The 23,611-nt window shown below is 41.3% G+C and overlaps 1 protein-coding gene across 2 annotated transcripts in view; it reads left to right on the top strand.

The window, feature by feature from the left end:
* The window catches only part of LOC141401632 (uncharacterized), a 283,351-nt gene that overhangs the window by 119,648 nt on the left and 140,092 nt on the right, over positions 1–23,611 (top strand). For both annotated transcript variants that reach the window (XM_073981962.1, XM_073981963.1), the window contains one exon: positions 7,882–7,957. The gene's annotated coding sequence lies outside the window, so the exon portion shown is untranslated. The remainder of the gene's footprint in view (positions 1–7,881; positions 7,958–23,611) is intronic.

The following is a 23,611-nucleotide window of genomic DNA, read 5'->3' as shown; positions in this document are numbered from 1 at the left end:
ACAGCTGGGTGAGTCGGAAGTGGAGTCTCTCACCAAAGTTCTCAACCTGCAACTAGTCATCTACATCGTACTCAAATGGACAGAGTGGACCCCTACTGTCGTCCGACTTGCGGGGCTTAACTTCTCCCCAACGTATGAAACAACTATCCAGTTGCCGATTTGCAGCATTGATTTCGTGAGCAGCAAAGCATTACAACAACATTCCATCTTCACCCATATTAGTCGGAGACTCAACCAGAATAAGCCGTGCATGTTTACATCCACTCTCTTTATGAGCAAAAACAACCGTAAGATTTTTGGGGTCTGGTACATGTCGAAGCTGTATGCGACAAGCTGAGATATAGGAACAAGATCCTGAAGTCCTTAGTTAGAGGTAGTTTACACTATCTATCAATGTCATATGACACGAAAAAAAACCCTTCCATATCTACCACGGAGGCAAAGTGGAGACGTAGTTTTTTTACATTTTTGCTGGTGTGGGCCCACAGAGTAAATGGCGTAAGAAAATCACTAAGGAAAAAAATATTAGCGAATATATAACGATCGAAAATTGCATGTCATATGACATTTACATATAGTGTAAACTACCCCTTAGCTGCACTTGTCATGCAAACGTGGAAACCTTCTTGACCACTAATAACGCGTAGGTCGGTCTGTGGTAAGATATATGGCGTTGTGCGCAAATGTAAGAAAACGGGATTGTGTAACATTCAAACCTATCAGAACGCCGCCGTGATAACTGCAACTCGCAACATAATGCAGTACTTGATCAGGTTTTATAGTGAGAGTCATCCTAATTACTATATGGTGTATAAGACCCCCTAATCAGGCTTGTCAGAAAGAATCTTCATGATCTACAGAGTGAAAGAGAGTTGCAACGTTACAAGAGGCCCCAGATCGATAAGCCTATCACCAGTGTGGGTCTCGTATAAAAGAACACCGCGATAGAACAACATTGAAACCTGTCGCAACGCTGCCTGGGAACTTAACATGGATACGATGGCGTACTTTTTCGGGCGTTATCGTGAAAGTAATGCTAATCACCATATGGTGGATGAGTTCCTCTACCCCGGCATGTAAGGAGTGATCTTCGTTATTTAGAGCAAGGGTCCTCGTTTCTTCATGGTAGCGTAAATTGAGAGTAAGCATCAGTCGTTGTTTGGACTGCAACGGATAAACACATTTTCAATTTGATCAGCCCTGATCTAGAGAGAGAAAGAGATACAATTTTACACATTCAAACAACTGTCGTCTGAATGCGGTGATCCACATTTATCACAGCTGAAGGATACCAGCAACCACTACAAAACCAGAATGGTTTTGGCTCTACTACGCTTAGGAAGGGCAAGAATTGATGACATCGGAAAGGTACAGCCTGTAGGGCAAAAATTGATGACATAGTAAAAAACATCTATCCAGCATGAGATACAGTTCCGCAAGACACACTGCAGCTGTTCATCTGTCCTGCCAAACGTACTTAACTAACTTCAATAGCTTTATGGTTATAGGCTATTGATGCAGCCATATTTATCTTTCGACAACCACAAGGAACACCAGAGCAATGGGATATGAACCTAAAGCACAAGAGGAACTTCAGCTGTCTTGACCACCCGAAAGTACGTACAAAGTATTGCAGTCGCCTTAGTTACTATTGGACATAACTAGCGGCTGTGGACCTGCCATGGTTAACATGACCAAATAGAACTTAGACGATCGAAAAGGCAACGAAAGAATAGCACATTTTTCAGTGCAAAAATATTCTCTTACTTTAATTATCCTGAGAATTTTAGTCACCAGAAAGAAATCTTCAGGTGGTGCTTTGCCATGCTCACCACACCTGTTGGGCTAAGTGATAAGAATTGGTCCCTGCAATAGGAAGGTAATGGGTCGGTATGAGCTGCCTATGTGCGCAGGTTTACCCGGTTTTGGAACTGGTACCATCTTTCCGACATTGCACATGTCTGGCCTCGAAGGTGCTCTGGCAGAGGTTAAAGGTGCATGCAAGATAATTTGCACCGTGTTGACCAATGTGCTTCAGCATCTTCGTTGCCAGACCATCCGGATCAATTGCTGTGGAGCTTTTGGCGGCTTTTATGTTTGTAAGCACATTATCCGTTGTGATGGTGGCTTGTTCCGTATTTGATCTTAGGACAGGAGAGGCTCGGCGTAGTCTTCTTATATCGCGGTCTGGTGTTGCCTGAAAAAGACGGCTGCTGCCTTCGATGGGGTTTTGGGAGTGTTATCACCAAAAGTTATTTTTATGTTGTCGGAACGCCTGTGGTTGGAAAGGTTTCGGATTGTATTCCAGAGGCGTTTTGTGACTGGATCCGATTCCTCGAGGTTTTTCCGCCATATTTCTTTTTTGTGGTTGGATACCAGTTTATTTATTTCTTTATTAAGGTCTTGAATTCTGGCATCTGACGGATTAGTTTTCCTGCTGGACAATGCCTTCTTGGACATGAGTGAAACCTTTTTGTTGTCATACCCAAAACATGCAGCATAATTTTAAATGCTCTGGAACTGGAAGCAGGTAACTTTTTAAACCGTATTAAGTAGAAAGGAAAAAAACGCAACTTTTATTAAATTAATAATAAAAACACAATAAAGGATAGTGCGCTACTTTTATATTAAACTTCAAAACAACAACAGCAACAACTTACAATGCTACAGCGGCACCACATTTAAAACGTGGCGGAATTATAAAAGCGAAAAATAATGACATTCTATGCCGCTGACATAGTCAAAAATCTATAGGCAAGATTTTGTTTTGGGCCATCTTTGATGTTATTACCACATGAAAGAGATTAGATGACAATGTAGCTGTGGTGTGTTAGCCTCGTTAAGGTATTATTAAGTTTTAGCTAATAATGCAGCAGCTTATGCTGCTACTAAGTTATGCTAAAATTCTGAACATCGAATTACAGTTGTCTTCATATTTTGTTTTTGTTTTTTTTTTTTCTGTGAAAATAATATAGACCGCTTAAGATTTTTATCTAAACTTCTTTAATAATAATCACAAGAGCACAAAAAGAATCCCACAACAACAACATCTTGGCAATAAACAGAACAATGACGATGATGGCAGCAACAAAACCAACACACCAAAACTTAAGACAAAGTAAAAATCTATGATTACATTTTTTCTACTTCTTTTTCATCACCGTCTAAGATTTTATGCGGCATCAAAGCAAGCTAACAACGAGATGTCGATAGACAGACAAGACAGAAAGAACACTTGAATTTAAGAACAAAAACAAAACATGGCAACAAAAACATTTGCCTACTTTCAAAGGGGGATTTCTTGAAGCAAAACAAACAAAAAAAATGGGCGGTGGTTTGTGCGGCATAAAACCAAACTTTGCAAAATCGTTAAACAGGTGTGGCTCTTGTTATGCTAGAACTATTTTTTTTCATTTGTCGCTTTAATTTTTTTTCTTTTGAAGGCTTAAACTATTGACAGTTATATCTTTTACATGGCGTGACGTACGTGATGCCGACAATATCCAATCTCTTTAGTTTAGGTAAAACAAAGAAATTTGATAGTCTGAAAAAGTTTCGTGTCTTTTTTGTTGTTTTCAGTTTTTTTTCTTATTTAATTTTGAGGTCTATTTACGTTGCTATGTCTTGAAAGGGTACATTTAAAGGTGTTTGTTGTTTTGATATAGACTACAACAGTACAAAGGAATATTGGTATACATATGTATATGTAGGTTCCTAGGTTCCATTTCCAATATCGAGATAAATATGGAGAATAACATGATTGCGTTGCAGCAAAGACCTCAAAAACTACTAAAAACTTCAGTGTAAGAAGTTAATGAAAGAGTGGACCTCAGTATTGAAACATTTCTAGATCGATATCTCATGAAGTATTGATTTCCCCTAGGAACAAGTAAAAAAGTATCAGTCGGCTCTGCCGACAGAGATATACCCTCTGCCTGTGTAAATTAAAACACTTTTTATACCCTCCACCATAATATGGAGGGTATAATTAAATTTGTCATTCCGTTTGTAACACATCGAATTATTCGTCGGAGACCCTATAAACTATACATATTCTTGATTAGGGTAAACATCGATATAACCATGTCCGTCTGTAGAAATCAAGATACAGCTCGCAATTTCTAAGATAGAGCTTTGTAATTTGGTATAGAAGTTACTATTACTCCTAGGTCTGTTTGGTACTGCAAATGGGCTATATCGGTCCACGTTTTGATATAGTCCACATAGAACTGTACCTTCCGATTTTCGGTATTTTTGAGGTTTTAGCCTCATTATCACTCCGAAATGGTTGAAAGTTGGTACTGAGTCTTCGTTGGGGGTATACAACTTTCCCCCAAAAATTTGTCGATATAGGTCCACGCCTTCATATAGCCCCATAGAACGGTACCTCTGGATTTTCGGCATTTTGAAGGTTGTGGCCACAATAATCCGCCGAAATGGATGAAATTTGTTGGTACAGGTCAACTCCTTCATAAAGCCCCCATAGAATGGTACCTCCCGATTTTCGGTATTTTTAAGGTTGTGGTTTCAATATTCCTTCGAAATGGCTGAAATTTGGTATTTAGTCTTCGTCTGAGGTACTCAGCATTCCCCAAGAAATTTGTCGGTACAGGTCCACGCCTTCATATAGCTCCCATGGAATGGTACCTCCCGATTTTCGGTATTTTGAAGGCTGTGGCCTCAATATTCCTTCGAAATGGCTGAAATTTGGTATTTAGTCTTCGTTGGAGATACTCAACTTTCCCCAAGAAATTTGTCGGTACAGGTCAACGCCTTTATATAGCCCCCATAGAAGGGTACATCCCGATTTTTGGTATTTTGAAGGTTGTGGCCTCAATATTCCTTCGAAATGGCTGAAATATGGTATTTAGTCTTCGTTGGGGGTACTCAACTTTCCCCAAGAAATTTGTTGGTACAGCACCCATAGAACGTTACCACCCGATTTTTCGGAATTTTGAAGGTTTTAGCTTCGTTATTGTTGGTATGGGTCCATGCCTTTATATAGTTGCACCCGGTAGCGTTGCACAGTGCAGTGTTTTGGACCCCTTGGAGATTTCCCCATTGTGCGTCGCTTAGTCCTGGAGACCATATCGGGGCTGCGTAGTCCTTGAGGGGGCGACCTATGGCTTTATAGGTGGTCAGGATGGTCTCTTTGTCTTTACCCCATGTACTACCAGCAAGCGCTTTGAGGAGTTTGTTTCTTTCACGACATTCCCTGCTACTATCTCAACGTGTTTACAACAATATAGTAAGTTGTCAAAGGTTACGCCCAGGATTTCCGGGTTTTTGGTCGTCGGGATGACTTGTCCGCGAATGTCTATATTTAGCTGAGCGTAGACTTCCTTTGTCATAATAGTAGCTGTGGACTTAGGGGCGTATAGCTGCAAATTTCTGTCTTCAAAAAAGTCTTTAAGGGAGGGAAGGTTACTATTTAGGTTAGCTTCTATGTATTGGATTTTCCTGTCGATAGACATAACTGTGCAATCGTCAGCGCATGAGATTAGGTGCACACTCTAAGGTGGATTGGGCGCCTTCGAGGTACCCCCTGCTTGTTCGCCCACCTGATTGATTTGTGTCCTCGGAATTGTACGTAGGACTGCCTTCCGGCCATGTATTTTACCAACCATCTCTTGAGGTAGTTAGGGAGAGAGGTTTCCATAACGTCCCTCTGAAGTATCGTGTGGTTTACACATATCAAAGCCCTTCGACAGGTGCAGAGCCACTAATATCGTTCTTTTGTGTGGCCTTTTGCTATTTAGTCCTTCCATGATCCTAATCAACCGGCCATGTAGTTTACCAACCATCTCTTGAGGTAGTTAGGGAGAGAGGTTACCATAACGTCCCTCAGGAGTATGGGGTGGTTTACACATATCAAAGGCCTTCGACAGGTCCAGAGCCACTAATATCGTTCTTTTGTGTGGTCTTTTACTATTTAGTCCTTCCGTGATCCTAGTCGTGACTTCCCTGAGGGCTGTTGTCGTGCTTCTTCCAGCTCTGAAGCCATGTCGATGATCGGCCAGGCGAAAGTGCTAAGTAAAGTACGGTAGGAGGATGGACTCGAGGATCTTCACGACCGGCAATAGGAGGGTAATGGGTCGGTAGGAGCTGCCTATGTGCGCAGGTTTACCCGGTTTTGGAACAGGTACCATCTTTCCGACATTCCACATGTCTGGAACCTCGCAGGTGCTGAGGCAAAGGTTAAAGGTGCATGCAAGATAATTTGCACCGTATTGAGCAATGTGCTTCAGCATCTTCGTTACCAGACCATCCGGACCAATTGCTGTGGAGCTTTTGGCGGATTTTATGTTTGTAAGCACATTATTCGTTGTGATGGTGGATCGGGTAGTCTTCTTCTACCGCAGTCTGGTGTTGGTGTAGGAATGCAATTTTTGCATGCTTGTGTCGAGTTAGGTGGGGGGGGGGGGGGGGGCTTGTGAAAACTCGGCTTCTGTCAGTGTGGTAAATAGTGACCAGTCGGCCTTGTTAAAGTTGACAAAAGTTATATTCTTACATGTGGCAACTGTTTCAGTTGTGCATAATTTTACTGTAATGGGGAAGTGGTCCAAGTTCAATGCAATATCCACATGCCAGGTGGTGTTCGCAACTAAATTTGTACTGACTAATGTCACGTCTGGGGAACTACGACAGGAAACAGTAATGCGGGTAGGATGCTCCACGTTTATGAAGCATAAATTTGAATCCTCCACCTGTTCAGCTATGATGTTTCCTCTGGCGTCACAGCCTAGCTCGGAATGTCAGCTATCGTGGTGCGCATTTAGATCTCCAATAACGATTGTATTCTCATCCTGGAGGGAATACCGTGTGCTACAAACGTTTAACCCGGAATCTTTACCGAACACGGGAGAGGGATACGGGCAACAACATACAAACCCCTTATTGGTTGTAGGAAATTGTTAGATAGACACAAAACACACAAGCCTTCTTTGGGCAATAAACAACAGTCCAGTGGGCACCGTTGTTCACAAATCTTCTTTGGGGGCAAGGTAAGAAACTGGCGATATGCACAACGAACACAGGCCTTTTGATCAGGGTGGAAACACGACACTGCGCTCAACAACACAGATCCTTTTGGGCAAGATTAGATTTTAAGCACAATCTAAGGATTAAAAGACGTTTACTTTCGATTCTTTTCCTTTCAATAACAAAGGTTGGGATTTATTTCACTTTTCCAGTTTCTTAATAGCTATTATCGTTCAAAGCAAGCGGCGTTTTTTCATGTTCTGTCCCGTATGTACAATCTTAAACTAGTCGACTTACAAGATGCATTTATGAGACAAAAACCCCATGCGTGCGCGACCATAGGGAATAATGACTGGTTTGTAGTCTGTTTGGCAGGCACAGTCTGGGGGATGTAAATATTAAGGTTTTTATTTAATTTTCTCCGGATGAAATTGCTATTCCCTGAATCTCCAAGTGGGGGTCTGTTGTGGTTATTGGAAGCGGTCTATAGGATAGGTATGAAATTGCTATTCCTGAATCTCCAAGTGGGGGTCTGTTGTGGTTATTGGAAGCGGTCTATAGGATAGTGAATCGTGGATTATAAAGGCTATTCCATCGCCTGTCTTTTCTGAGGATAGTGTAGGAAGTCGATCATATTAAGTTGTTCCTATCATATACAACTTGGTTTCCTGGATTTCGGCGAGTGGAAGGTCAAATCGACGGGTTTAGTCTAAACGCACTAGACTTCCATTATTTTTATTTGATTGCAAATCACAATAGTTTATAAAGGTTTGCTTGTTTTCTTTATGTCACAGGCTGAGCGTATATCTATGTTGGCAAATTTACTTGTTCTTATTTCATTTCATTACATTTTTGATATATCTCCCTTTATTTAAATATGTATTTTTTCTACTTTTCCAGATTTAAAATTGTGTCCCTTCTACAACCTAAATAAAGTCAAAAAAAAACCCAGAAATTCACATCTCATCTAGATAAAGTAAGTACAAAAAGAACTTCTAAAAATGTCTCTGCCTTATTTCCTCTACACCAACAACAAAAAATGATAGAAACAAAAATAACTACCGTAAACTTTGCATTTAATTACAATTGACCTCCTTTGTTTGTGGCAGACACCAGCAAGTCGCTCAGCAGCAGCTGTATTTGTGTTAATGGTGCTTGCTGATGGTGTGCTGGTGGTAAGTACAAACAATACTGTGTCAATTTCAAAATGTTTTTGCTTGTCTCCTAAGGCAACAAACAAAAAACGAACACGGCAATATTGTCGATAGCAGAATTAACAACATCACAAAAACAACAATGTTGCCTATTTTTCTGCTTGTTGTTGCTGGTGGTGCTGCTGCTGTTGTTTCTATTGTGTCATTTTTATTAAGTATCGTTAATTGCTTCACGTAGTTTATTACATGTTCTTAAAAAATATCAATGGAAGTGGCACATCGTAGATGCGTTCATGCGGACAATGAAATTAACTCAACTGTCATCGTCTCACTTAGTAATGATGCTCTGTAAAAATATTGACTATGGTGATGACATACTAATACCAGCTGTCGAATTTGTGCCAAATTACAAATAGTATTTCGATATTAATGTTTAAATATTATATTTGTTCATGATGACTTCTTCAGAATAAAAAGAAAGAAATGTTAATATTACGAGCATTAAACATAATACAGCTGTAGCTGTTGAAAACAAATAATGGGTTCATTACTACTTTGCGGCAGCAATAACTACATACAAATCGTCCAACTAATTAATTTTTTCCTTAGCTCCGAATACTCGCTCGAATTCCACTCGCGAGTGAAACTCTTCTCGAATTCGAGCATGTTGAGTGGGGCAACTTGTCCGTTTCACCTCACCAAACAAAAACTTACCCACCCCCAAATAAACTTGCTCTACCGCCAACAAAAAATTTGGGGGAGAGGCAGGTTTTGCCATTGGAAGCAATGACATGAAATGAACACGATAACTCTCAAAGGGAATGGCCGATTTGGTCCACACATTTTATGACGTAATATTTCTTCCGAACTTAGATGCAGCTAAGGTTTGAGGTATATCATATAAATGAGCTGAATCGAAATGTTAAAGAAATATTACGAAAAAGTTTACCTACTTCGGGTATCCGCACTGTCGAGGATGCCCAAATCCTGACCTAAGACTTACCAAATCCTACGATGACCAATTAAAATTGGTGGTGGACACGATAACTATTGAAATGAGTTACTCCTAACAATAGATCAAGTTACAAGACGGTCTATGTGGACCGATTCTTTAACGTACCTTCTACACAGTCTAACGCTTTTGCGCTTAAGTCAAGTTTAAGGTCACTTCTCGAATAGTGTTGGCTGTCTGTGTAACTGTTGAGCACGGTAACTATCTAACCGAAAAACCGATTCGGTCCAAACTATGCACCACGTAATATTTTGCCAAAAACACAGATCAAGTCTGAAGGCGAGCCAAATCGGTACACTGACTATCGCTCAGCACCATTGGGTACCTCCCACAAAATGTTGGGAGAGAATGCATCTCAGGAGTTGCCGTGGACTCATCCATGTGAGTTAATACGACAAGGACTATGATGCTGTATGCTGCGATAAAACACCCCACAGTGAGTCATCGCCATCAGAACTCGAGATTCCCCTCAGTCCCCTAACAGCAACCGCCCATGCAGCAATTAACACTGGCCGTTGTTATTCTAATCCCTGGAAATGCATCCTTTTGCAATCCGAGGTGAGATCAAGAAAATTTTTTTATGAGGGAATAGAATTTAAAGGACGCAACAGTGCGGGAAACCAAGCTCAACAACAACTGCAAGTTACAGCGTTGTGATGGTTTCAACGTACTGAGGACGGATCGCACCAAAAGTGGATTTGGGGGATTAGCTTTCCTGTTGCGCCAATCTGTTTAATACAGAATTATTTCGCTTGAGTCTGGATCTAATGACTCGTACATGGAATATATGGGGCAGTAATCAGATGTAGATCTGCCAAGGTAGATTTGCTTAACGTATATATTCAACCGGTAAATAACTGTAGTCCAGTTTATAGGCCCAACATTAGGAAGGTCACAACCAGGGGATTTTAAAGGTCAGCCATAAGTTGTGATGTTCGGTTCCAGAAAAAATTCATTACAAATCTCCATATTTACCCTTTATTTTAAGAAGGGCATGCCGACAGAAATTTTTGGGCGGTTATAGCGTTGGCTGAGCACATTCATAAACCTACATTTCGCACGGTCAATGGGAATGCCCCTACCGGAATTAGAGGAGACTGTCATAGTTCGCCAAACATAATCATCGTGTCATCTGGTCTGACAAATGGCGTCACCTGGCAACCCCTCGCTTCTCTTGGGTCATCATCAGAACACCCGACTTCATCACCTCTGAACGCCACACTTTTTTCAATCTTCGGAAAGCTAATTGACCTAGTTTCAGAGTGTTCCCCACTCTTCGCTTAAGAGAGCAATTCTGATGTTCGAGTAGCAGAAAATTAAAGTTCGGAGACATCATCACTGCTGCAGCTCGCTATATATCTACTGGTCAAATAGCCGAAGTAAGGCCAAATTTCTCAGCAGAGGCAACGGTACTACCAAATGAGAGTAATGAGCTTTGTGGAGCCAACCCCATTAATTAAAGAGTTAATAGGATGGTAGGTGAGCACAAACAGAACAAGTGGCTAGACCACCTGTAGAGCTGCAATATTAGAGCCGCATTTAATATATTGTGGCAAAGGTAGAGCCACTCTCGAACCATGGAATGAAGAAAAATAGGACCGCAGTCACGTTTGGCGACGTTATGTTGACTAATACGAAGAGGTGCGCAAGTTATTTTAATCGAGAAATTGTCGTGTACGCCGGGAGTGACAACACAAAGAGAAGAGAATAACTGGATCGATAACATGGGACCTGCTTTTTATTGCAACGTCTGAACGACGTGTCTTACAACAACACTTTTTAAAATGTAAACGCTCCGGTCAGGGATTGAACCGCAGTGTAAGGCGGACGTGGTTACCACTGCACCGTGGAGCCACGGTGGCTCCCAAATTGTCTGGTGGGCACGATAACTCCAGTTCTGCGATGTACTATGTCGGTCGATACCTTCAACACCGCTTCCGTAAAAGTTGAACACTTTTGCGTGTTAATACGAGGGCACTAAAAAAACTTCTGGCTTAGGTAACTCGCAGTGTCGCCAGGTGTCATTTGAATTTTTTTTTTTAAGTTTGACAGTTTTTATCCTAAGTGTACTCAGGTCAGTTTGACATATGACCATGTGTTGGGTTCTTTACAGTGACTTGAAAAAAATTACTTTGCGAAAAACATGGAATTTACCTGTAGACATTTTCGTCCCAAAAATTTTCACAACTTTCGACGTGGATAATCACGGCAAGAGTGCATCGATCAAACTAAATCTTTGTATGTCGATAAAGGACCATCCTATGGGACTATGAAAAATTGGTTCAATGAATTCAATCTTGGCGGGCACTCGCTAAAAAACAAAGGTCTTGAAGGTAGTCCAAAAACAGCCGTTGTGCCAGAAAAAAAATTAAGCCGTGCGTGAACGGATAATCCAAGATCGCCATGTCAAATACCGTCAGATAGAGACATCCTTGGGTAATTATTCCACCAACTAACATTCGATACTGCATGAACACCTGGCCGCAAAAATTTTCTCGCTAAATTCAGCAAAATTGGTCAATCGCTCAAAGAGGGGATCTCGTGGATTAGTGCAAAGAAATTGTGCATAAAAACAATCGCGGTGCTTCAAACGGCATTTATAAGATCGTCACAGATGACGAATCTGGGATTTATGCTTAGAAGCCCGAAACAAAGCAGGAATCGACCGTTTGGGTCTCCGAAAGCGAGCCAAATCCAACCAGAGTTGTACATGGAAATAGACCTTCGAAGCAAATGTTCGCTTGTCTCTTCGGCAATACTGACCGTGTGGCGACTATACGGCTTGAGAAATAAAGGACGGTTAATTGTGAGCATTACACTACCATTTGTTTGCCTGAAGTCTCCTGAGAAATTCGAAAAACGAACGAGCAAGAGAAGACGGATTGTTCTGCATCATGACAATGTGATTCTAACCAGCGCCTTTTTGACCGGACAAAACGTGGAATTGACGGGTCATACGCCGTACAGCCCCGACTGGGGATCAAATGACTTCATTTGATTCCAGCAAATCAAGAAAAAAGGCGTGGTCAACGATTTTTTCGCCAACGATTTTTTTTGGAGGTGTCTCAATCAAGCCACTGTAAACAACCCAACACATGGTCATATGTCAAACTGACCTGAGTAAGCTTAGGCTAAAAACTGTCAAAAAATTTTCAAATGACACCTGGCGACACTGCGAGTTGCCTAGGCCAGAAGGTTTTTTAGTGCCCCTAGTACAGTTTAAGGCCACTTCTTGGATCGTGTTGAAATTGAAATAGCGGTGATCTTTGTAATCCTGACAACAATATTATATATTTTCCTTCCTGAGCTATGGATCCTGAAATCTGCAAATAAATATGGTTCAATCCATTATACACCTCTTCAAAATATTTTTTTCTGGTGCGTGTGGTTTGTGCTACATCGATATAATTTTACTTTCCATATTATCCCCGAATGTTCCCAATCAGGAATTATTAAAATCTCCTATAATTTCTACTGGAGTTATTGTTTTTAATTTTTTGTGATTTTATGATTGAGTATCACGACCACCTGTCCATTAGCCATTATTAATAGGGTTTATATGGCACGCTCACTTGGAGTTTTAATTGAGGTTTTACACTTCGTTTTACGTTCTAATTTTAATTTCATCGTGATGTTTTCCATAATGACAGACTGAAAAACGATCAAACAAAACAATGAACATATAAATTATTGCCAATACATGACGTTCGTAAACAAATGGCACATTTCCAAATGGCCATTGAAGAAAATTACATTGGCCATCAATGAATGTTTTAGTACCACACACACACACACATAGGAAAATATACGTAGATGCAGTGCATTTGATGCCGTATAAAAACTCCATAAAAACAACACTTGGGGCTACTTCTACTCGAGAACAAAAACAAAAATAAAAATATGCACCACAATTGACACACGACTTACCGACAATGCTGTTTTTACACTTAAATTATATATTATTGGGTCATTTCAGAAAGTCAATATTGATTTTCATGCCAAAAGCACATAACTAAGCTAATACATGCCTCCCAGAACACTTGTTACATGGCAACATGTTGTGCATTCGATGACTATATATTTATTTTTGGAATGCTTTATGTATCCCGGCATAAGATGTGGAAGGTCTGTTTTAAATCTTGCATATAATTGCTTGTTAACAAGTTGTCATCCCCTGAAGAAATCGAATGGCTTACTTATGCACTTGCTCTTAAATTAAATTTGTTTTTGCAATAATTGATTGATTAATAATTTTTGGCCTTTGGCTAATAATTTGCAATTAAATGGTGGGATATAAAGCGCTCATTGAGCATATTTACCAAATTGTCCTCCAAGAATCCATTTTGCAATTTAAAAGCAGCAAGAAAAGGATAAAAGTCAAGCGGGGACCATTATATGATACCCTACACCATCACGATTTCAATATAATTTGACGAAGTTATTCAAAACCAAATTATCAAATTTCATCCAAATTTCTGTCTAAATTTGTGCTTGGTGCGTCAAATATACAAAAACGGCAGTAAAAATATATGGGAGCTATTTCTAAATCAGAATCGATTTTAATATAAGTAGATACCATTTTTGCAAAACCAAACTCCGTTACATATTTAAAATTTCATCTAAATTGAACATACATGGAGAGGTTAGTGCACCAAATGCCTAAAACCGGGCGAAAATATATATAGGGTCTATATCCAATCTGATCTGACTTCCATGTAATTTAACACATTTATTTCTAGAGCATTCCGAATTTCAACAAAATTTAACATACATAACGGGGTCTATCCCACGGCGGCGGGTTCTTTGATACCGGATTGGCCCGGAACCACAGAACATCCGTGTTCTGACCATCGGCTGCCACCTCAGTGTACACATAATTGTACTTGTGTCATTTTTCTGTGTTGGGAGCAGTATATCCCGAAGCACCTGCTACGTATTATTTTGGTCCGTGCCTGAACGGACGAGAATTCAAGACAAATTTATATTTGCTCAGTTTGTCACATTTGCATCAACCACACTGGAACTTCGGTGAGATGCAATAGATGTGGGCAGTGGGTGCATATAAGGTATTGTTCTGGACTCGTCAACGTGAAGGGCTACGATAGGGACTATGTATGTTACTGCATGCTGCGAGAACACAGCCCCTAGTGAGTCGTGATCGTTGCCATCAGAATACGCGACTCCCCCGCAGTCCCACCAACAACAGCTGCACACGAAGCAGTTAACACCAGCCGTTTTTCTCCAATTCCTGAAAATGCACCCTTTTTGCGATTTAATTGCAATGGACTCCGAGATAAGATTGAGGAAATAGTGTATTTTTTGAGTCGGAAGAATATCATGGTGGCAGCGATGCAAAAACAAACAAGCTGAACAAGAACTACAACTTACAGCGTTGTGATGATTACAACGTACTGACGAAGGATAGCACCAGATGTGGAGGAGGGGGGACTAACTTTCATGTTCGCAGCAGTCTGTTCAATACAGGCCTACCGCTTGAGTCTGGCTTCCTGACAACTACATGGAATGTGAGCGGAAGCAGTCAGGTGTGGAACCGCCAAGGAAGAGATGTTCAACGTATACATCCCGCCGAAAAATTGCTGTACTCCAACATAAGTTCACTTTTGGAAGGTCATAACTGACTGCTCTTAAAAGGACTAATGCTCACCATGAGTTGTTGCATTCGGTCCTCGGCAATGGCCAGGGGGCTATAGAGCTGACTGAGCAGCTCTGATAGCTCTGCGTTTTGCCGGATCAATGAGAATACCCCTACCAGGATTAGCGGAGAGTGCGACAGTTCGCCAGATAAAACCAAAGTATCCCTCGGCAACGTGTCGTTTCTTTGGGCCAAACCATCTCCCCATAATTGTATTAATCAGTTGACATTTCGATTTCATCACCTCTGAACGCATGATTTCATCAATCATGGGAAAGCTTATTGGCCGAGTTTCACAGAGTTAACTAATCACCGCTACAGAAATCTGTCCAAACCCTGTAATATTCGGGTAGCAAAGAGGACTTTCCGAGACATCACTGTTGCAGCCGCTCGCTATAATCCTGAAGGCCGAATACCCGAAGTGAGATTACATTTCTAAACAGAGGCGGCGGGATTAGGAAATTGAGCGTGATAAGCTTCATCGAGACATTACCAGTGACCCCAGAGCCAGGGAGCTAACAGTGGAATTTAACAGGTTGGTCGGTGAGCTTAAGCGGAAACAATGGTTGTGCCCTTAGTTGCAACAGTTTTTTGTAGAGTTGTGCCAAAGGAACTATATGGAACTATCTCGTTCACTTCGCAGTTCCAATGGCCCACATTTTCTTTTCTTTGAACAAACTGCGTATACTTAATATCACACGTTATATTTCATGATGTTACTCATACGTTTTGGAACTAGTACAAGGAACTAGGAACTAGATTACCCAACTCTAGTTTTTTGGGCAACAGTTAAGTTACTCTCTAACCCAGGGAAGTGGGAAGATAGAACCTCTGTCACGTTTGACGCAGTTACGCTGAAAAATCCGAAGAGGTACGCACATTATTTTAATCGGCACTTTGTCGAGAACGCCTTGTGTGACAGGACAAACAGAAGAGAACATCGCATTAGATAAGAACTCTTCCTGCCGAGGACGAACGACCACAATTTACAATATATGTTGTTGGAAATGCCATCAGGAACGCTAAATCATACAAAGAGTTAGGTCCATGAAGATTCCATCGTCATAGTAATGACAAAAAAGCTGGATGAGCTGAGACTTCAGTATCTCACCAAGGATCTCAACCTGTCGCTTAGCACTCACATCGTATCCAATGTCTAGAAAATAGGCTGGGTGGTCCCGATACTAAAACCAGGCAAGAATTCCACCAAAAGTGTATCGTACAAAACTATTTCGCTTTTGTCGTCCGTAGCAAAGACTTTTGAGGTTTTACTCCTGCCCAGCATCGGAAATATCTATACAGTTACCGATCATCAGCATGGGTTATGTAAGCAGCATAGCACAACAACAGCTCTGCATACCATCTCCGCAGGCCATATTAGCCGTGAGATGGGAGAGTGTTGGTGGGGCTCCACTTATTAAAAACCATTGAGACTGTCAAGCACTCCACGGTGTTTGAGGACATTCTGTGGCCGCCAGTCATACGTGGAATTCAGTAACAAGAGGTTCAAGCCCCGTAGAGTAAAACAGGATGTTCTCCAAGGTGGGGTTATGTCTCCGGAACGGTTTAACATCTACATTTCCTGTATTCCACCTGCTCCACATGGTGTTATCTTTGTGCCAGGTACCTTACCAAGTGTCATTAGTGAAAGGCTGAACTCCTATTTGATCGATTTTCCACGCGAGGAATATGAAATTATGCGCCACTAAGCCTACGGCCACTCTGTTCGCCACATCGACTGCTGAGATGAGCACAGAGTTTTGGTCGACGGTAACAGACCACAAGATTTCTGGGGCAACGCTCAACAATATGTTCACGTCGTGAACACATGGTACATCTGTCTGCCGAAGCTGATGAGGAGACAAAGACTCTTCCGGCACAGCACCTCAATGGCATACTTTCGTTGCAGTATTTGCAGTATTTGCAGTATCATAATAACCATCCTAATTAGCAACCAGGCATCTCCCGAGGGATTCTCATGATTCAGAGAGAGAGAGAGATCAACAAGCCCATCAGGTAGGTTTAAATAGCATTCACACGAACGCAATCGCAGATGCCATAAACAACTAGCGTTTGAATGTGGTCCTCGGAGAACAATCCCATCTATCACAGCTGAGGAGCGTTTTCTGCCACGACAAACCAGAGTAGTTTTGGCTCAACAACGCTCGGTTTGGTGCAGCCGTCTGAATTCCTATAGGGCAAGGATCGATGACACCCTGCAAAACATCTGCCCGGCATGCTACACTGGCCGGCACAACACTCTGCACCTTTTCAATTGCCCTGCCATACCTACTCAACTAAGTCCAGTAGATCTGTGGTTACATCCCATCGAAGCAGCCACATTCCTAGACCTGGAACCGCATTAAGCAGGAAAACGAACTTACAACAACAACAAACTTGGCAAGGTTGGTGCACCAGATACCTCTAATCGGGCAAAATATATAAGGAAGTTATGTGCAAATCTGAAGCGATTTTCACCAAAAGCAATAGCGTCCTTCCTACGTTGCAAACGGACGGAAAGTCCGACATGAATAAGTCGACTCAGAAAAATGATTCTATGTATGTCCCTAAAAGGAACTATGGGTCTATTTCGATTCCTTTTGCATGTTACATACAAAGGCACAATGTGATGTAGGGTATAATCAAGTAAAAAAGCATAAATCGGCTTTGCCGACAGAGATATACCCTCAGCCTATGTGAATTGAAACTTTCACTTAGGGACAGATCGAATGTATTTAGGGTCTTTTCAGAATTTTGTGGCCCTTTTTCTACATTTGAACTTGCCGACAAAGATGTAGATTAGGATTAAAGTTCAAAAATTTTGCGGAGGAGGTACTTAACGGAATGGAACGACGTAGTCTATTGTGGAAGTGGTTCTTATTTTGAGAGTCATATCTTTTCGATAGATATGGCGCCCACTGGTCATTTTAGTGGGTCATTGTATAACTTTTGGACCAGTACGCCAGGAAGCATGGACTTGTCCATGGAAAACATAATATCGCTGTAAACAGGATCACATCGAACAGCATCGGTATACATTTCCAAAAGATCTTCGAACAGACCCTAAACTGCAATTAGAAACTAATGTTGGACTTTTGTGAGGGCGGTACCCTAAGGAGAGGACCGATTTGGGCCATTTCAGAAGCTAAATTAAATTTGCATGAAGTATTAGGAGATCCAAAGTTTGGACAAAATTGGTTGCCCCGTTCAAGAGATATCATGCATACCATTTTAGTGACATTTTTGCCCATCTTCGAACTGAAGCTAAGCTTGGACAAAATATGAAGAAGAGCAAATTTTGGACCAAATCGGTTGATAAGTTCGAGAGTTATCGTGCTCTCCAACCACATCATATGGTGCCATACGGGCACCAAAGTGATTCGAGAGCAGGTCTTAAAGTGAACATATGGGAGGGAGCCATCTTCGAATCGGCAGTTCCGTTCGAGGGTTATCTTGCGGTTTTGTCCATCTGTCAGTTTTTTTTCTCAGGAAGTATGGACATGCCCCTGATGAAACTTTTACCATCATATGGGGGGGCGGTAAATGCAAGTTGTTACAATAAAAATCAAAGCGATTCGAGAGCAGGTCCTAAACTGACCTTTTCCGAAATTTTATGTGGAAAGTACCCGAAGGCGTGGACCGATAGAATCCATATTGAAACCTCATCTAAGCCTGGTAGTAATTTCACTGTGTGCAAAGCATGGACCAAATCGGTTACTCCCTTCAAGAGTTATCGGGTGCACAAATTTTCCGAATATTTTCGAACTTTTATAAGGGAGGTACGGGAAGTAGTGGGCGTGTATAACCCATCGTCGAACTTAAACTAAGTTTAGACAAATATTACGAAAGGCAAATTTTGGATCGAATCGGTTGATCCGTTCGAGAGTTATCGTGCGCTCAATCCAGTCAGACAGACGGACGCACATGGCTAAATCAACTCCAAATTGTCTGAAACGGTTTTTGTTCAAACATACTTGGGGTCTAAAACCATTATTTCGATGAGGCACATTTTGCCCGTATGAAAGTGTATTTGCCCTCGTTAGCATAAATGCTGAGGGTATAAAAACTCTTAACGATGTGAAATATGTTCCGCATCCATTTGGTATAAAAATTAGAAACATTAAATTCAAGTTTAGCTGGACACATGTAAGGAAACTTCCTTTCAGTTATATATATAAATATCAATAGAACAAAGCTTTTTCATTCAATCCAATCGAAAATCTGTATCACAAAAAACCCTAGCAAAACAAACAAAAACTTCAACAACTACTGACAATTATTTTAAAAAGTTTTTTTTTATTCTCAAAATATGGCTTCAGGGTTGGCTAGTTGGTTCGTTGATAACAAGCAAACACTTAAATGATAAATGATTAAAAAGCCATAATCATTGGCCGAATCAAAGGAACCGCACGACAAACTAACTTTGAGCAAACAACACTACCAAAAAAAAACCAACATCGCTACAACGAAGAGAGTGTTTTTCTCCCTTGGCTCGGTGAAAAACATTTTACCTTAGGCCACACAAAGGAGAAAAATCAGTGGCCATTATTAAAGCCAACAAACATCAACCACATATTTGAATGCTTTGAATTGAGGTAGCCACCACTTCAGGTATAACAAGAAAAAGCGAAAGACATGAACCACGCGATTAAAAAACGGAAAACAATTATTAAGTCGCGATGAAAGTGATATAAAAGCCAAATGAATATCACCGAAAAAACCTATGGCAAATAAGAATTATGGCCAGCATAGCAACAACAAGACTAAATACATAATTACTTTGATTCTTTTTACGTTTAGAGGGAGATAAGTATAAATATCCGTCGTTTTTTTCGTTCATTCTTTTTTTAAACGGCAAACATCAACAGTTTGCCAAGAAGGGAAAGTTTTAACATTTTTTTTATCTCATTTCTTTTGTCAATGTCTTTAGAAGGCAGATTTATTTCACTTTAATATTACAATTAATATATATGTACGTATGTACGGACAGTACAATGTACAGTACCATAAACAAAAAGTTCCTGTAATTGATTTTGAACACATTGTTGTGCGAGCATAAGCGATATTAAACGAATTGGCTGAACTTTTAGTTTTTGTTCAATGATTTGCAAATTTATCATTGTTACCACTCCATTGTAAGGTTAAGGAGCTCCACATAAAGTTGTTATTATACACTGAGAGAAAAGGCTTCATAGCATGAATGTCGAGGTTTGTGAACGACCGATGAAGCTTTCGATATCGATATTAATCTGCAAAGTTTCAGACCGCCTGGTCCACTTGTATGGAGGCCAATAACATTATGCAACACTGAAAATGCAAACAACTTCTAGTATGCATTTTTTGAAAGTACATATTTAGACTACAAAACCCCTAATAGGGTTTTGTCCTGTCAGATCCAGTTCGGATTTTATGTCCTCATCTAAACCGGGCTAAATATACACTTTTTTGCATTTATTAGGCCTTTATCTCAGAAACGAATAGGAATTTGGCCTTGCTGTATTTAGCAATATTGTAGCCCTAAAGTAGTAGAAACTATCTTTTGAAAAAAAAAACACGTAAGAAAAACTCCACCTACTTACTTACCTACTTAGCTGACCCATTACAGAACATCTGTTCTATAGGCCGAACTAAGAAAAGATCTCCAATTCTCTCTATTTGTTGCTTCGCTTTCTGGAATACCGCGCCTTTTCATCTCATCATCCACTTGTTTGCGCCATCTATTCCTTGGCCTGCCAATTCTGCGTGCACCGCCAAGCGGTCCGCGTTTATACACCTTTTTAGCGGGGTCATCATCGATCATTCTTATGATATGGCCTAGCCAACGCAATCGCTGCATCTCGATACGTTTAACAATATTGATGTCGTTGTATAGCAGATACAGCTCGTGGTTCATGCGACGTCGATATACACCGTCAACGCAGATTGGTCCGTAGATCTTTCGAAGAATTTTTCTCTCAAACACACCAAGCACTGCCATGTCTGCTTGCGCAAGTACCCAGGCTTCGGAGCCATACATCAGCACGGGTAGTATCAGTGTTTTGTAGAGCGTTATTTTTGTTTGACGAGATGTGGCTTTGTTTTTAAACTGCTTACTTAAACCAAAGTAGCATCTGTTGGCCAATACAATTCTTCTTTTAATTTCACAACTGATGTCGTTTGTTGTGTTTACGAAGGTGCCGAGGTAGACGAAGTCTTTTACTACCTCAATATTATAGGAACCAACTTCCACAGTCGGTCCGAGCTCAATGGACGCATTGCGCGTCGACACCATCAACTTGGTCTTTTCACCGTTTACCGCCAGACCCACTTTAGCAGATTCTCCTTCGACCTTCATAAAGGTATCAGTTACTTCTTTTACTGTTCGGCCTATGATGTCTATATCATCAGCATAAGCAAGTAACATGTGACTATTGGTAAAGATTGTGCCACTTCTTTTGACGTTTGCCTCTCGTATAACCTTTTCTAGCAGGATGTTAAAGAGATCACACGAAAGGCTGTCTCCTTGTCTGAAACCTCTTTTGGTACCAAACTCTTCGGAGAGGTTCTTCCCTATTTTAACTGAGGACCTCGTGTCAGTTAAAGTCATTTTGCAAAGCCGGATGAGCTTTGCGGGGATACCAAATTCAGACATGGCTTGGAATACCTTTGAACGCAGCGGGCTGTCGAAGGCTGCTTTATAATCGACAAAAAGGTGGTAGGTGTCAATCTGCATCTCTTGGGTCTTCTCCAGGATTTGCCGCAGGGTAAATATCTGGTCAATGGTGGACTTGCCAGGTCTAAAGCCGCATTGGTATAGTCCAATTATCTCGTTGACCATAGGCTTTAGTCGTTCGCACAATATCCCTGACACGATCTTGTAGGCAATAGGGAGTAGACTTATGCCCCTATAGTTAGAGCATACAGTCTTATCTCCTTTCTTATGGACGGGACACAGGATGCTCAGGTTCCAGTAGTCGGGTACGCGTTATTCCTGCTGATGTATACACCTAATAAGCGTGTCGCCTCCGGTTTTGAACAGCTCGGCTGGTAAGCCATCGGCTCCTGCTGCCTTATTATTCTTCAGCCGATTTATTGCTGTCTCTACCTCATCTTGGCTGGGCGGTATACATTCAATACCATCTTCTGAGATTGGGACTGTGGTATCCTCGTCGTCTTCGCTGCTATTGGATACCAACAGTTTTGAAAAAAGTTCTTTCCATATCCTGAGTACACTATCTGTATCAGTTACCAAATTACCTTGCTGGTCTCTACAGGAGGATGTGCCTGTACCAAAGCCATCAGTTTGATGCTTGACTCTTTGGTAGAATTTTCGGACTTCATTATGGCTCCTGTACATCTCGATTTTTTCACACTCCCGCTTTTCCATCTCTCTCTTTTTCCTGCGGAAAAGACGTTTCTCCTTTTCTCCCTGTATCTCTCTCGTGCGCTACGCGTTGCTACGGAATGTAAAGTAGCCCTATATGCCGCATTTTTCTCTTCGGTGGCAGCACGACACTCTTGATCATACCATGGATTCCTTGGTGGAGGCCTCTGGTATACAAGTACGGATTTTGCGGTTGTTTGCATGGAGTGGGCAATGCTTTGCTATTGCGCTGATATGTTATCGGGATAAGGAGTGCTTTGATTAAGCAATTGGGCTAGTTGAGTGGAATATGTTGTGGCTATCTGTTGTGATTGCAGCTTACCGATGTCTAACTTTCGTGTTGTGTCTGTTCGTACTTTGTTTGCCACGTTTAAGCGGGTGCGTACCTTTGCTGCAACAAGGTAGTGGTTCGAATCAATGTTTGCGCCTCGGAACGATCGTACATCCAACACGCTCGATGAATGTCTTCCATCTATCACAACATGATCAATTTGATATCTTGTTTTCTGACTCTCTGGAGAGAGCCAGGTGCCCTTATCGATGTCGAGATGTTGAAATCTGGTACTGCTAACTACCATGTTTTTTGCAGCTGCAAAGTCTATCAGCCTCATACCATTGTCAGATGTTTCACTGTGGAGGCTGAATTTCCCGACTGTTGGGCGAAAGATATTCTCCTTTCCAATTTTGGCATTAAAATCGCCTAGAATGATTTTAATGTCATGGGCAGGGCAACTGTCATATGTTTCTTCTAAGCGCTCGTAACATATATCTTTGGTCTGTTCGTCCTTTTCTTCAGTTGGAGCATGAGCGCAAATAAAGCTGATGTTGAAGAATTTAGCTTTTATTCGAATTGCAGCAAGTCTTTCATTCACTGGAGTGAAGCTGGATACCAGATGTTTTAGTCTCCGACTAACTACAAATCCGCAACCAAACTCATGCTTTACGTCATGGCAGCTATAATACAGTGCGTCACCTTTAGGTGTTGTTGTGACGCCTTTCCCAATCCATCGTATTTCCTGTATGGCAGTAATATCGGCCTTGTACTTTTCAAGAACGTCTGCCAATGCGAAGACTGCACCGTCTCTATAAAGAGTGCGAACATTCCAGGTGCAGATTCGCAGATCATGGTCCTTAAAACGTTTGCGGGGTTCGTCAACTTTAGAGGGGGTTGTTTTTCTTTTCTTTCGTTGTTTCATAGTATGCTGTTTTTTCTAGGGGAGGGTTACTAACCCGACGCCCAAACCCAAATTTTTACCGTTCTTATGGGAGAACGCGCGGCACATGTTAGATCACTACCTTTAGCGGGTGTTAAAGGCAGCTCCCCAGGTGACACCACGGGGAGGTCAGTGTCCACTTGAGATGAAAGAGGAACCAAGATAAATCCTGGGCTTTGCCATGTTAAAACGGGTCAGGAGCGTTGCTTGGTATCTTCCATCCCCTACATCACT

The sequence above is a fragment of the Musca autumnalis genome, unplaced genomic scaffold (genome assembly GCF_047663935.1).
Source record: "Musca autumnalis isolate F117 unplaced genomic scaffold, ASM4766393v1 scaffold_4, whole genome shotgun sequence".
In the NCBI taxonomy this organism is placed as follows: Eukaryota; Metazoa; Arthropoda; class Insecta; order Diptera; family Muscidae; genus Musca; species Musca autumnalis.
This window is presented reverse-complemented; position numbering and strand designations above follow the sequence as displayed.